Genomic DNA, 12,482 nt, shown 5'->3' on the forward strand with positions numbered 1-12,482 from the left:
CTCAGTGTACTTCGTTCAGTTACGTATTGCTCCAGTTGAACAAGCAACATGTTACCAGACTATGCAGTCATATGGTTTTGTGCTGACACTGCACCCAGTTGAACAAGCAACATGTTACCAGACTATGCAGTCATATGGTTTTGTGCTGACACTGCACCCAGTTGAACAAGCAACATGTTACCAGACTATGCAGTCATATGGTTTTGTGCTGACACTGCACCCAGTTGAACAAGCAACATGTTACCAGACTATGCAGTCATATGGTTTTGTGCTGACACTGCACCCAGTTGAACAAGCAACATGTTGCAGACTATGCGCACTCATATGGTTTTTGTGCTGACACTGCACCCAGTTGAACAAACAGCATGTTTGATTAAATAAAGCAAATATATAATAGTCTTGCATTATAAATACAGAATAACAACATACAGTACAAGTCAAAACAGCTTAAAACCGCTGCTTATTTTCAACTGTTTCTCTGTATCCATTTTGCTACATATCAGTCTAACACAACAGACCTGCTCAAACCTTGACAGAACACAAATCACCAGAATCAAAAAACATAACAATAATGCCTTCTCATTCAGTTCTGTAAAGCATCCCTCAATGTGTAGATATACACCGTTTTACCTCATTCTCTCACACAGTATTCAACATCCACAGGTTTGGGGTAGAAGTTAGCCGTGGCACAGATCTAGGATCAGCTTAGCCTCTCCAAAACCTAGCCTTCACCATTAGGGGGGCAGAACACTAAAATGGTCATAAAAGCTCAGTGTCTAGAGGGCGGCTTCACCTTACTCCCATGTGTCAGTGTGAGTTGTAACTGAACAGGAGCTGCAGGTACAGACTGAAGCCAATAGGGTCCGTGTTGTATGTGTGGTCAGCTAGGTGCTGGAGCCAGTGGTGAATGTAGCGGTTGGTTGACGGGACGGGTCTGAGACAGACAGGTTCATAATGATTCTGAAAGATCGCTATGTCCAAATCAGCTAACACAGTCAGAGTAGCAGCAGCCCATCTACCCCTTTCAATGACACTTCTCTCTCTCTTTCTATCCCTCTCTCTCCTTTTCTGTCCTATCTGTCTGTCCTTTTCTCTCTGTTTGACAGTATACAGCATCTCTCTCTCTCCGTTTGTCTCTCGGCGTCTTTGTCGTGTCTTCTGTTTCTCTTTCTACACCTCTCTCAACCCCAGTCTCTCAATGTTGTCCTTTTCCCTAAACCATGTACTTACCTTTCTCTACGTTGGTCTCTTTTCCTATGAGGCCTGTCTCTCTTTCTGCCTCTCTCTCCCTCTGTCTGTCCCTGACTTCCTGTGGATCCCAGGTCACTTCCTGTCCCCTCTGCCTGTCGCCTCCCTAGTTAGTGTGGGTGGGTTGTGAGAGGGAGGATCGGTGCGTCAGGGGGGAGGGGCAGCCGCCAGGGTTGCCCTCAGGGTCATTGTCAGGGGAGACGAGCTGCAGGGCTACTTCGTTCTCGTAGCAGAAGGAGGAGCGTGAGCCCTGGATGTACTTCTGCTCGGCCAACTCTTTAGCGCTGCAAGAGGGTGTGCTGGGAATCTCATAGGTCGGTGGAAGAACAGTAGTCCACCTGGATAAGAAAAAGAGAGGTCACTCTGGATAAGAAAAAGAGGGGTCACTCTGGATAAGAAAAAGAGGTCACTCTGGATAAGAGTGTCTGCTAAATGGCTAAAATGTAGAGAAAAGGGAAAACATAACAACGAAGCCAAGCCCGGCATAAACTCTTTCCTCTTCTGTTTCTATAGGACCTCTCCCCCTCTTACCTGGTAACAGTTCTTCCTCTCGAAGAGCACAGGTTCGAAGCGGTGACCCCAGAGGATCTCGGAGGCGAGGTAGGAGCTGCGACACTGTGTGGTCATGGCTGTGGCCTCCACCATACCCTCCAGAATGACCACCACCTCCAGCTCCGTGTCGCCCTCCAGAGTCCGACGGTCCATCTCGAAAAACGGTGACTCATCGTTGATCACCGTGGGCTGATGGTTACAGGAAACCAGGAAGATGCGGTCGGTTCCCGTGTCAAATCCCCGCGTTGACGTCCTCGTTGTCAGCGGGAGGAACTCTCCCTCTGGGGTCACCCTCGGCTGGGGGAGGGGGAAAGAACAGGGTAGAAAAGGGAAGGAAAGAGGTATGAGGTTAGTGATTAAGTGTTTCGTTTTTACATTGTTTACAGGAACATATTGTATTGTTCAGTCCAAAGTCTTAAGTGTTATGTTCCACAGAAAGCTCTCGCCTGCCTATATTTCTTGGCTGCACCAGTCTGCAGCCAAACTCCTGAGCCTAGGCTTACTACACAACCTTTTTCAGGAGCCAATCCCCAGCCTCAGCACTGAAAACACAATTCTGCCATGATCCCCCAAAACTTATCAAAGCTGCCCCGTCTGAACTTTGACATGATCAAGGTTTTAAGAAGATCTAAATGTCCCTCTCTTCACCTCCCTGCTCTAGAGCTTTACAACCCACAGGACAATGAAAGCAGTGGTAGGTAAGGGCCACATGAAACACAATAGATACAGACCGGCAGACAATATGTCAGAACACACACCACCTCATAAACTTTCACCAAAATTGCTAACAGATGGCCAGAAAAAGAGTATTATCTATATACAGTACACACACACACCACCACCACACACACACACACACACACACACACACACACACACATTGGTTTTCAGTTAAAGAATCCTGGGGAAATTAATCCCTTGGTAAATCTTCTAAACCCCTGAGGGAGAATAAAACAAGCTCTCATTAAACACAGACATCAGAGTACAGTCCAGATGGGCTCACTGATATCACTCTCTCCCTCTCTACTTCTCCCCATCACTTTCCATCTCTCCCTCTCTACTTCTCCCCATCTCTCTCTCTCTCTCTCTCTAGTTACTGATGTGTCCTGCCTCTTCTACTGTTTACAGCCCCTTAAGTCTCTTTACAGTTACTGATGTGTCCCTCCTCTTCTACTGTTTACAGCCCCTTCAGTCTCTTTACAGTTACTGATGTGTCCTGCCTCTTCTACTGTTTACAGCCCCTTCAGTCTCTTTACAGTTACTGATGTGTCCTGCCTCTTCTACTGTTTACAGCCCATTCAGTATCTTTACAGTTACTGATGTGTCCTGCCTCTTCTACTGTTTACAGCCCCTTCAGTATCTTTACAGTTACTGATGTGTCCTGCCCTCTTCTACTGTTTACAGCCCCTTCAGTCTCTTTACAGTTACTGATGTGTCCTTCCTCTTCTACTGTTTACAGCCCATTCAGTATCTTTACAGTTACTGATGTGTCCTGCCTCTTCTACTGTTTTGGCCCCTTCAGTCTCTTTACAGTTACTGATGTGTCCTGCCTCTTCTACTGTTTACAGCCCCTTCAGTATCTTTACAGTTACTGATGTGTCCTGCCTCTTCTACTGTTTACAGCCCCCTTCAGTCTCTTTACAGTTACTGATGTGTCCTGCCTCTTCTACTGTTTACAGACCCTTCAGTATCTTTACAGTTACTGGTGTGTCCCTCCTCTTCTACTGTTTACAGCCCCTTCAGTATCTTTACAGTTACTGATGTGTCCCTCCTCTTCTACTGTTTACAGACCCTTCAGTATCTTTACAGTTACTGATGTGTCCTGCCTCTTCTACTGTTTACAGCCCCTTCAGTCTCTTTGCTCCTTCTTTCATCCCTCAACCAATCTTCTTCTTCTCTCGTTTCTTACCTTCATTAGCTGTGCACGTACGTGTGCCTCTACCAGGTGGCTCTTGCGTAGGTTCCCACCCTCCACATCATGCAGAGTTTCCCGTCTCTCAGCGCCACCACTGCCGTGTCAGAGAACAACAGCGTCTCGTTACGCTTCTTGGAGGCTTGCGATCTTCGCCATGACCGCTCCGATGATGAAGGCGTCAATGATGCAGCCCACCTTGTGCACTGCAAGACGACCGCCATCACCGCCAGGGGCGCAGGCCGGTCACGCTGCGGAAGCCGTAACCAATGGATGTCTGCGTCTCCAGGGAGAACAGGAAGGCCGCCATAAAGCTGTTCACCTGAGCATGAAACACGTTTCCTCCACTTCCACCACCCCTGCTCCGGACTCATCTCCTCCCCGGAAGAGAGGCACCCGAGCTGGGGTTGAGGCGGATGGCGAAGTCCCCCGTGCGCGGCGGCAATGAGCCAGAAGGCAAAGCCAAGAGCAGCCAGGAGAGGAGGAAGGAGAGGCAGAAGATGACTAGCATCCAACGCCAGCGGATGTCTACGCAGGTGGTGAAGAGGTCGCTGAGGTAACGCTGGCCTCTCTCGCTCATGTTGTGAGGTGACGTTGCAGCGCCCGTCCTTGCCCACAAAGCGGTGGCGGGGCCGGCGTCTAGAGCGCCGGGGGCCGGCGGCTTGAGGAGGAAGGGGACGACAGTGTTGAATCTTTCGGTCTGAGGACGAACAGCCTTCTCCCCCTTCTCCCCAGACTTCCACCCCTCCCGCCCCTCAGTCCTGGCGCCCTCCTCCTTTCATCGATCCTTCCCCTCCTCCTGCCTCCAGGGCTCCACTGGGCCTCCGTGCATTGCTGCCGTTGCCCTGCAGGGGAGTGCTGCCATTTCGGTTGTGTGTGGAGAGAGACTGGTGGGGCTCCCTGAGGCCTCTGTGCTCCCCCCACCCTGGCCATGTCAGCAACACTCAGAGCCAGCAATGACTTCCTCCTCGTCTACCAGCCCGTCAACCACCGCACTGAAACGTCGCTTAACACGCGCCGCTCCCATGGTGCTAAATACAATGTCTTACGCTGATGAAGCTGTAGTCTCAACTCCTATGTGCTTTGTGAGTTTATGACCACCTAGGTATTGATAAGAACCTGGTGTTCTGTACTTCTTTCCAGTTCCACTGTTTCTATGGTGAAAAGTAATCCATCTGATGTGGTAAAGGTAAATCCACGAGGAAAAACTGTATCCAGCAGTAGATGACTTCCCTCACTTCCCAGATCATTGTTCCACTAACTCTTTATTAACAGTCAGGGTTACTCACAGCTCTACAGTGTCCTGATTCACAGTCTTCCTTCCATTCTCTTGAAGGAAACTCAGTGGTCAAGTTGTTGCTGTATATACTCCTCTGGTCAGAAACATATTCCACAGCAGCAGATAGACAGTCTCGCAGTAATACTGTATAGTCCCTGTAGTACTTACACTCCTTTGTGCTGAAGAGGGAGGTTACACACGTGTCCAGGGTATCAACAGGAGGGACCCATAGTCTGTGGCCATCTTACGAGGAAGCAAGAGTTTTGCTGACAGTTTGAAGCAGCACGAGGGAAACACATTGATCAGGCTACAGGAACTGAGAAGCTTGAAAGGATGAGAGCTGGGGATACAATGGGGTAGTAGTAGTAGTGACAATACAGAGTCCAGGGTAGATCCACAGTACAGTACAGTCAAACAGGGTCTACGTTTCTAACACGTATCTAACATGCAACCAGCAGAGAAAAGAATAGCATGCTGTTTCTTACGTTCCATGATCTTCACTTCCCAGTGGTTTGGTCATGGAAAATACACAAGGCAGATTGAAACAGAGGAGGAACTCCTTAGACTATTGATTCAGATAATGGTACACAATTCCAATCCATTCACTTCCTATCAGTCAGAATATGTTCCTCCACCCTTTTATATGTATTTTTCCTTTGCTACAGGGCCTTGGAACACATTTATGAGCTACAGTAGCCATACACTGTGTAAATAATACTCACTCAGTGTCTCTCACAAGTGGGAGACTGTGACCAGCAGTTTCCCCTCAAATCCAGGTATCTTTTCCAAGCCACAAAAGTCCTCAAATGTCAGTGGTGAGTTCTTGGCACAACAAAAGCAGACTTTTAGAGACATTTGAAATATGTTTGTGGCTCTCTCAGGTGACTGCTGGATATCCTAGTCTCTGTGTTTCTCCTAAAGGCATTGTCAATTCAGTACAGAACACACTGCACAGACTGACTACTGACCAGATCAGCTACATCGTATTAACTCAGTGTTGTAAAAATGTATACAACAATAAGGAGACTTACTCTCCACTACAACTGCATGGGAGAATTCTCTATAACAGAGGGAGTGAGGGAAAGAGAGGGAGAAAGACAATAAATAAAAGGAGAGAGAATGAAATTACTTGACTAGATCGCCAAGGCATGTACAATTGTGTGTACTTTCTGTGTACCTATTGTTGTGTACCATCCTATACATATGACACCAGGATTAATTCTATACAACACCTATTATAGAGTCAAAGTGAATGTGTAGGAGGAGCAGAATCCTATTGGCCGGTTGTGGGGAAAGAGGGGGGGTAACAGGCACACAGGGCATACACCCGTGGATGACCTCTACAAAAACCCAGAGCTCAAAGGTTATTTCAGAGGTCAAATCCTGTCCAATCCTGGGACGGGAGGTGCCGTGTCCTTGTTTTCCAAACGGGTTGGTTTTAGTTCTCTCCTCTTGGTTCAAGTGTCACACTCAACACCCCTGCTTGACAGAGAACACACATGTTTATCCATTTCAGAAAAGCTTCCAGTCTAATTCCTTTGGAAAAATGTGGCAATAATGTGCAGAGGACGTGCAAGGAATACTGGGTAAAAATAACAACCCACTGAGGCAAACAAAGGTAATATTTTGGGAAGAGGAGATTGTTTTAGTTTTTTGCATGCCAAATCCCTTAGGGATAAAAAACAAAGAAAACTCAAAAGGTTTGAATCAGGGCAAATCCAAATGACATAAAAAAGGTTTGGTTGCGATATTAGACTTTACCTTCCGTACACATTTCCAGTGGACTGTGGTTTTCGAACGCTGGCAAGTCTTTGACACCCAGTGAACAAGCTAAACATGTTACTAGGTTCCTGAGGAACAGTTCAACCCTTCACCAGCTCCCTGAGGACAGTTTACAGTGTAACACCTTGACCAACTCCCTGAGGACAGTTTACAGTGTAACACCTTGACCAGATCACCTAGGACAGTTTACAGTGTAACACCCTGACTAGGAGCAACAAAGGCACAACACAGGAGAATACCAAGGCAACAGTCGTTACCTGCTGTCCAAGGTTTACACAGAGACAGATGTTACCTGGTGTCCAAGGTTTACACAGAGACAGATGTTACCTGGTGTCCAAGGTTTACACAGAGACAGATGTCACCTGCTGTCCTAGGTTTACACAGAGACAGGTGTTACCTACTGTCCTAGGTTTACACAGAGACAGATGTTACCTACTGTCCTAGGTTTACACAGAGACAGGTGTTACCTACTGTCCTAGGTTTACACAGAGACAGGTGTTACCTACTGTCCTAGGTTTACACAGAGACAGGTGTTACCTACTGTCCTAGGTTTACACAGAGACAGGTGTTACCTACACAGAGACAGGTGTTACCTGTTGTCCTAGGTTTACACAGAGACAGGTGTTACCTACTGTCCTAGGTTTACACAGAGACAGGTGTTACCTACTGTCCTAGGTTTACACAGAGACAGGTGTTACCTACTGTCCTAGGTTTACACAGAGACAGGTGTTACCTACTGTCCTAGGTTTACACAGAGACAGGTGTTACCTACTGTCCAAGGTTTACACAGAGACAGATGTCACCTGCTGTCCTAGGTTTACACAGAGACAGATGTTACCTACTGTCCTATGTTTACACAGAGACAGATGTCACCTGCTGTCCTAGGTTTACAGAGACAGATGTCACCTGCTGTCCTAGGTTTACACAGAGACAGGTGTTACCTACTGTCCTAGGTTTACACAGAGACAGGTGTTACCTACTGTCCTAGGTTTACACAGAGACAGATGTTACCTACTGTCCTAGGTTTACAGAGACAGATGTCACCTGCTGTCCTAGGTTTACACAGAGACAGGTGTTACCTACTGTCCTAGGTTTACACAGAGACAGATGTCACCTGCTGTCCTAGGTTTACACAGAGACAGATGTTACCTACTGTCCTAGGTTTACACAGAGACAGATGTCACCTGCTGTCCTAGGTTTACACAGAGACAGATGTTACCTGCTGTCCTAGGTTTACACAGAGACAGTTGTTACCTACTGTCCTAGGTTTACACAGAGACAGGTGTTACCTACTGTCCTAGGTTTACACAGAGACAGATGTCACCTGCTGTCCTAGGTTTACAGAGACAGATGTCACCTGCTGTCCTAGGTTTACACAGAGACAGGTGTTACCTACTGTCCTAGGTTTACACAGAGACAGGTGTTACCTACTGTCCTAGGTTTACACAGAGACAGGTGTTACCTACTGTCCTAGGTTTACACAGAGACAGGTGTTACCTTCTGTCCTAGGTTTACAGAGACAGGTGTTACCTACTGTCCTAGGTTTACACAGAGACAGGTGTTACCTACTGTCCTAGGTTTACACAGAGACAGGTGTTACCTTCTGTCCTAGGTTTACACAGAGACAGGTGTTACCTACTGTCCTAGGTTTACACAGAGACAGGTGTTACCTACTGTCCTAGGTTTACACAGAGACAGATGTCACCTGCTGTCCTAGGTTTACAGAGACAGATGTCACCTGCTGTCCTAGGTTTACACAGAGACAGGTGTTACCTACTGTCCTAGGTTTACACAGAGACAGGTGTTACCTACTGTCCTAGGTTTACACAGAGACAGGTGTTACCTACTGTCCTAGGTTTACACAGAGACAGGTGTTACCTTCTGTCCTAGGTTTACACAGAGACAGGTGTTACCTACTGTCCTAGGTTTACACAGAGACAGGTGTTACCTACTGTCCTAGGTTTACACAGAGACAGGTGTTACCTACTGTCCTAGGTTTACACAGAGACAGGTGTTGTCATGTCACACAAACAGTAAGAGAGGGGGAAGAGAAGAGAAGCCTCTACAACAAGTGGAAGTGGGGAAAGAGATCCCTCCTAAAGTGAGAGGTGACGTATGGGTTCATTTTGACTGGTCTGCTGCCCTCCCTCTCTCAGGCATAGTAACAGGAATTTAGGAGCTGCACTTCTGAGAAAGTAGAGAACACACAATCCTTCTCTCTTTCCTTCTTTCTCTGACGTTTTCTTCTTTTGCTCAGTCAGCCGTCACATTTCTTATCCCGTCTGGTTTCTTATCCCGTTTTGTTCCTCCCATGACGCCTCTCCTGTGTCCTTGCCAACCTGGTAATAACATGACAATACAGACCAACCAACAATCAGCACAAACAGAGATACAACCATGACTTCAGATCTCCTTTGTGAAAACAGATGCTCTGATGATGTAAGCAGGTAGGTCTTGTCTTGTGGACATTCTGAGAATGTAAGACGGTAAAGAGCAGGATGGACTCACCGTCTCTAACCTTCCATGGTTTTCATCTTCATTTGTAACAGCTCAATGAAAACCCATAATAAAATCATGTAATCAGTAACCTGTTCGTTGAGACTTGGTCTGTCTGGGTGCTCTGGCGTAGCTCTTGTAACACAACAAATATTCCTGTGTCCAGTTTACTGGGAGTGTTGATGTTGCGTCACTTCTTGGAAAGAATGGGAAGAAATGTCTCCGGAATTACAAATGAAAATGTCTCCATAAAGTCATGGAACCTGGAATAAAAACAAACAGAGGGGTGGAATAAGAGAACCACTTCCATTGTGATAGTTTACTGTATATCTTTACAGTCATATTTTATGGATGTCATAAGGTGAATGCACCAATTTGTAAGTCGCTCTGGATAAGAGCGTCTGCTAAATGACTTAAATGTAAATGTAAATGTAATGACCCATACAGGTGAATAAGCTGTGAATTTGGACCCCAATACTGTACATCTTGACGGTTATTGCAAACACACACACATGTTTATTTTACTATCCTTCTGGGGACCAAACAACTGATTCCCATTTCAAATCCTACTTTCCATAGCCCTTAACCCTAACGCTAACCTTAACCGCAAAATCCTAACCTTAAAACTAACCCAAACTCTAACCCTGAACCCTAACTTTAACACTAATTCTAACACCTAAGTCTAAAAAAGCCTAAGGGGACTGGCGGAATGTCTCCAATTTTCCTTGTATTACTACCTTTGTGAGGACTTCTGGTCCCCACAAGGATAGCAAAACCAAACCACACACACACACGTGTATTTGTGACACAGCGAGGGAATTACATATTCCATATACAGTGCCTTGCGAAAGTATCAACAACAAGAATCAACAACAAGTGGGACACAATCATGAAGTGGAATGACATTTATTGGATATTTCAAACTTTTTTAACAAATCAAAAACTGAAAAATTGGGCGTGCAAAATTATTCAGCCCCTTTACTTTCAGTGCAGCAAACTCTCTCCAGAAGTTCAGTGAGGATCTCTGAATGATCCAATATTGACCTAAATGACTAATGATGATAAATACAATCCACCTGTGTGTAATCAAGTCTCCGTATAAATGCACCTGCACTGTGATAGTCTCAGAGGTCCGTTAAAAGCGCAGAGAGCATCATGAAGAACAAGGAACACACCAGGCAGGTCCGAGATACTGTTGTGAAGAAGTTTAAAGCCGGATTTGGATACAAAAAGATTTCCCAAGCTTTAAACATCCCAAGGAGCACTGTGCAAGCGATAATATTGAAATGGAAGGAGTATCAGACCACTGCAAATCTACCAAGACCTGGCCGTCCCTCTAAACTTTCAGCTCATACAAGGAGAAGACTGATCAGAGATGCAGCCAAGAGGCCCATGATCACTCTGGATGAACTGCAGAGATATACAGCTGAGGTGGGAGACTCTGTCCATAGGACAACAATCAGTCGTATATTGCACAAATCTGGCCTTTATGGAAGAGTGGCAAGAAGAAAGCCATTTCTTAAAGATATCCATAAAAAGTGTCCTTTAAAGTTTGCCACAAGCCACCTGGGAGACACACCAAACATGTGGAAGAAGGTGCTCTGGTCAGATGAAACCAAAATTGAACTTTTTGGCAACAATGCAAAACGTTATGTTTGGCGTAAAAGCAACACAGCTCATCACCCTGAACACACCATCCCCACTGTCAAACATGGTGGTGGCAGCATCATGGTTTGGGCCTGCTTTTCTTCAGCAGGGACAGGGAAGATGGTTAAAATTGATGGGAAGATGGATAGAGCCAAATACAGGACCATTCTGGAAGAAAACCTGATGGAGTCTGCAAAAGACCTGAGACTGGGACGGAGATTTGTCTTCCAACAAGACAATGATGCAAAATCTACAATGGAATGGTTCAAAAATAAACATATCCAGGTGTTAGAATGGCCAAGTCAAAGTCCAGACCTGAATCCAATCGAGAATCTGTGGAAAGAACTGAAAACTGCTGTTCACAAATGCTCTAGATCCAACCTCACTGAGCTCGAGCTGTTTTGCAAGGAGGAATGGGGAAAAATGTCAGTCTCTCGATGTGCAAAACTGATAGAGACATACCCCAAGCGACTTACAGCTGTAATCGCAGCAAAAGGTGGCGCTACAAAGTATTAACTTAAGGGGCTGAATAATTTTGCACGCCCAATTTTTCAGTTTTTGATTTGTTAAAAAAGTTTGAAATATCCAATAAATGTCGTTCCACTTCATGATTGTGTCCCACTTGTTGTTGATTCTTCACAAAAAAATACAGTGTTATATCTTTATGTTTGAAGCCTGAAATGTGGCAAAAGGTCGCAAAGTTCAAGGGGGCCGAATACTTTCGCAAGGCACTGTACTAGCCTGGGGCCTGGGGCCTGGGGCCATTCCATTGTCATGCTATAGTCCACTGCCATGCTGCTATGGATCACAACACTGCAGTGTACATGGTGCTGTATCACATGGAAACAACTACAGAGGAATACTGATGTGTTACCGAGGCAACATTTGATGAATCATGCTGCTAAAGAAGGACAAGGAGAAAGAGGGAGGAGACTCCAGTCACCCAAGTCATAGACTGTTCTCTCTGCTACCGCACGGCAAGTCTGGGACCAAAAAGCTTCTTAACAGCTTCGACCCCCAAGCCATAAGACTGCTGAACAATTCATCAAATGGCCACCAGGACAATTTACATTGACAACCATGTGTTTCTACACTGCTGCTACTCGCTGTTTATTATCGATGGATAGTCACTTCACCCCAACCTAGATGTACAAATGACCTCTAACCTGTACCCTCGCACATTGACCCATGTATATAGCCTCGTTATTGTTATTTTAGGATGAGACAGAGAGGAGGGGGTGAACCGTGGTATATTGAATGAGAGAGTAGAGGGGGTGAACCGTAGTATATAGAATGAGACAGAGAGAAGAGGGGGTGAACCGTAGTATATAGAATGAGAGAGTAGAGGGGGAGAAGCGTAGTATTTGGAATGAGAGAGAGAGTAGAGGGGGTGAACCGTAGTATATAGAATGAGACAGAGAGAGGAGGGGTGAACCGTAGTATATAGAATGAGACAGAGAGAAGAGGGGGTGAACCGTAGTATATAGAATGAGACAGAGTAGAGGGGGTGAACCGTAGTATATAGAATGAGACAGAGAGAGGAGGGGGTGACCGTAGTATATAGAA

General features: G+C 45.9%; 1 pseudogene; it reads right to left on the reverse strand.

The window, feature by feature from the left end:
* Window positions 1-871: 871 nt before the first annotated feature.
* LOC135569181 (inward rectifier potassium channel 2-like) lies at window positions 872-5,373 on the reverse strand (annotated as a pseudogene).
* Between the last annotated feature and the right edge of the window lie 7,109 nt (window positions 5,374-12,482).

The sequence above is a fragment of the Oncorhynchus nerka genome, unplaced genomic scaffold, assembly GCF_034236695.1.
Source record: "Oncorhynchus nerka isolate Pitt River unplaced genomic scaffold, Oner_Uvic_2.0 unplaced_scaffold_1187, whole genome shotgun sequence".
In the NCBI taxonomy this organism is placed as follows: Eukaryota; Metazoa; Chordata; class Actinopteri; order Salmoniformes; family Salmonidae; genus Oncorhynchus; species Oncorhynchus nerka.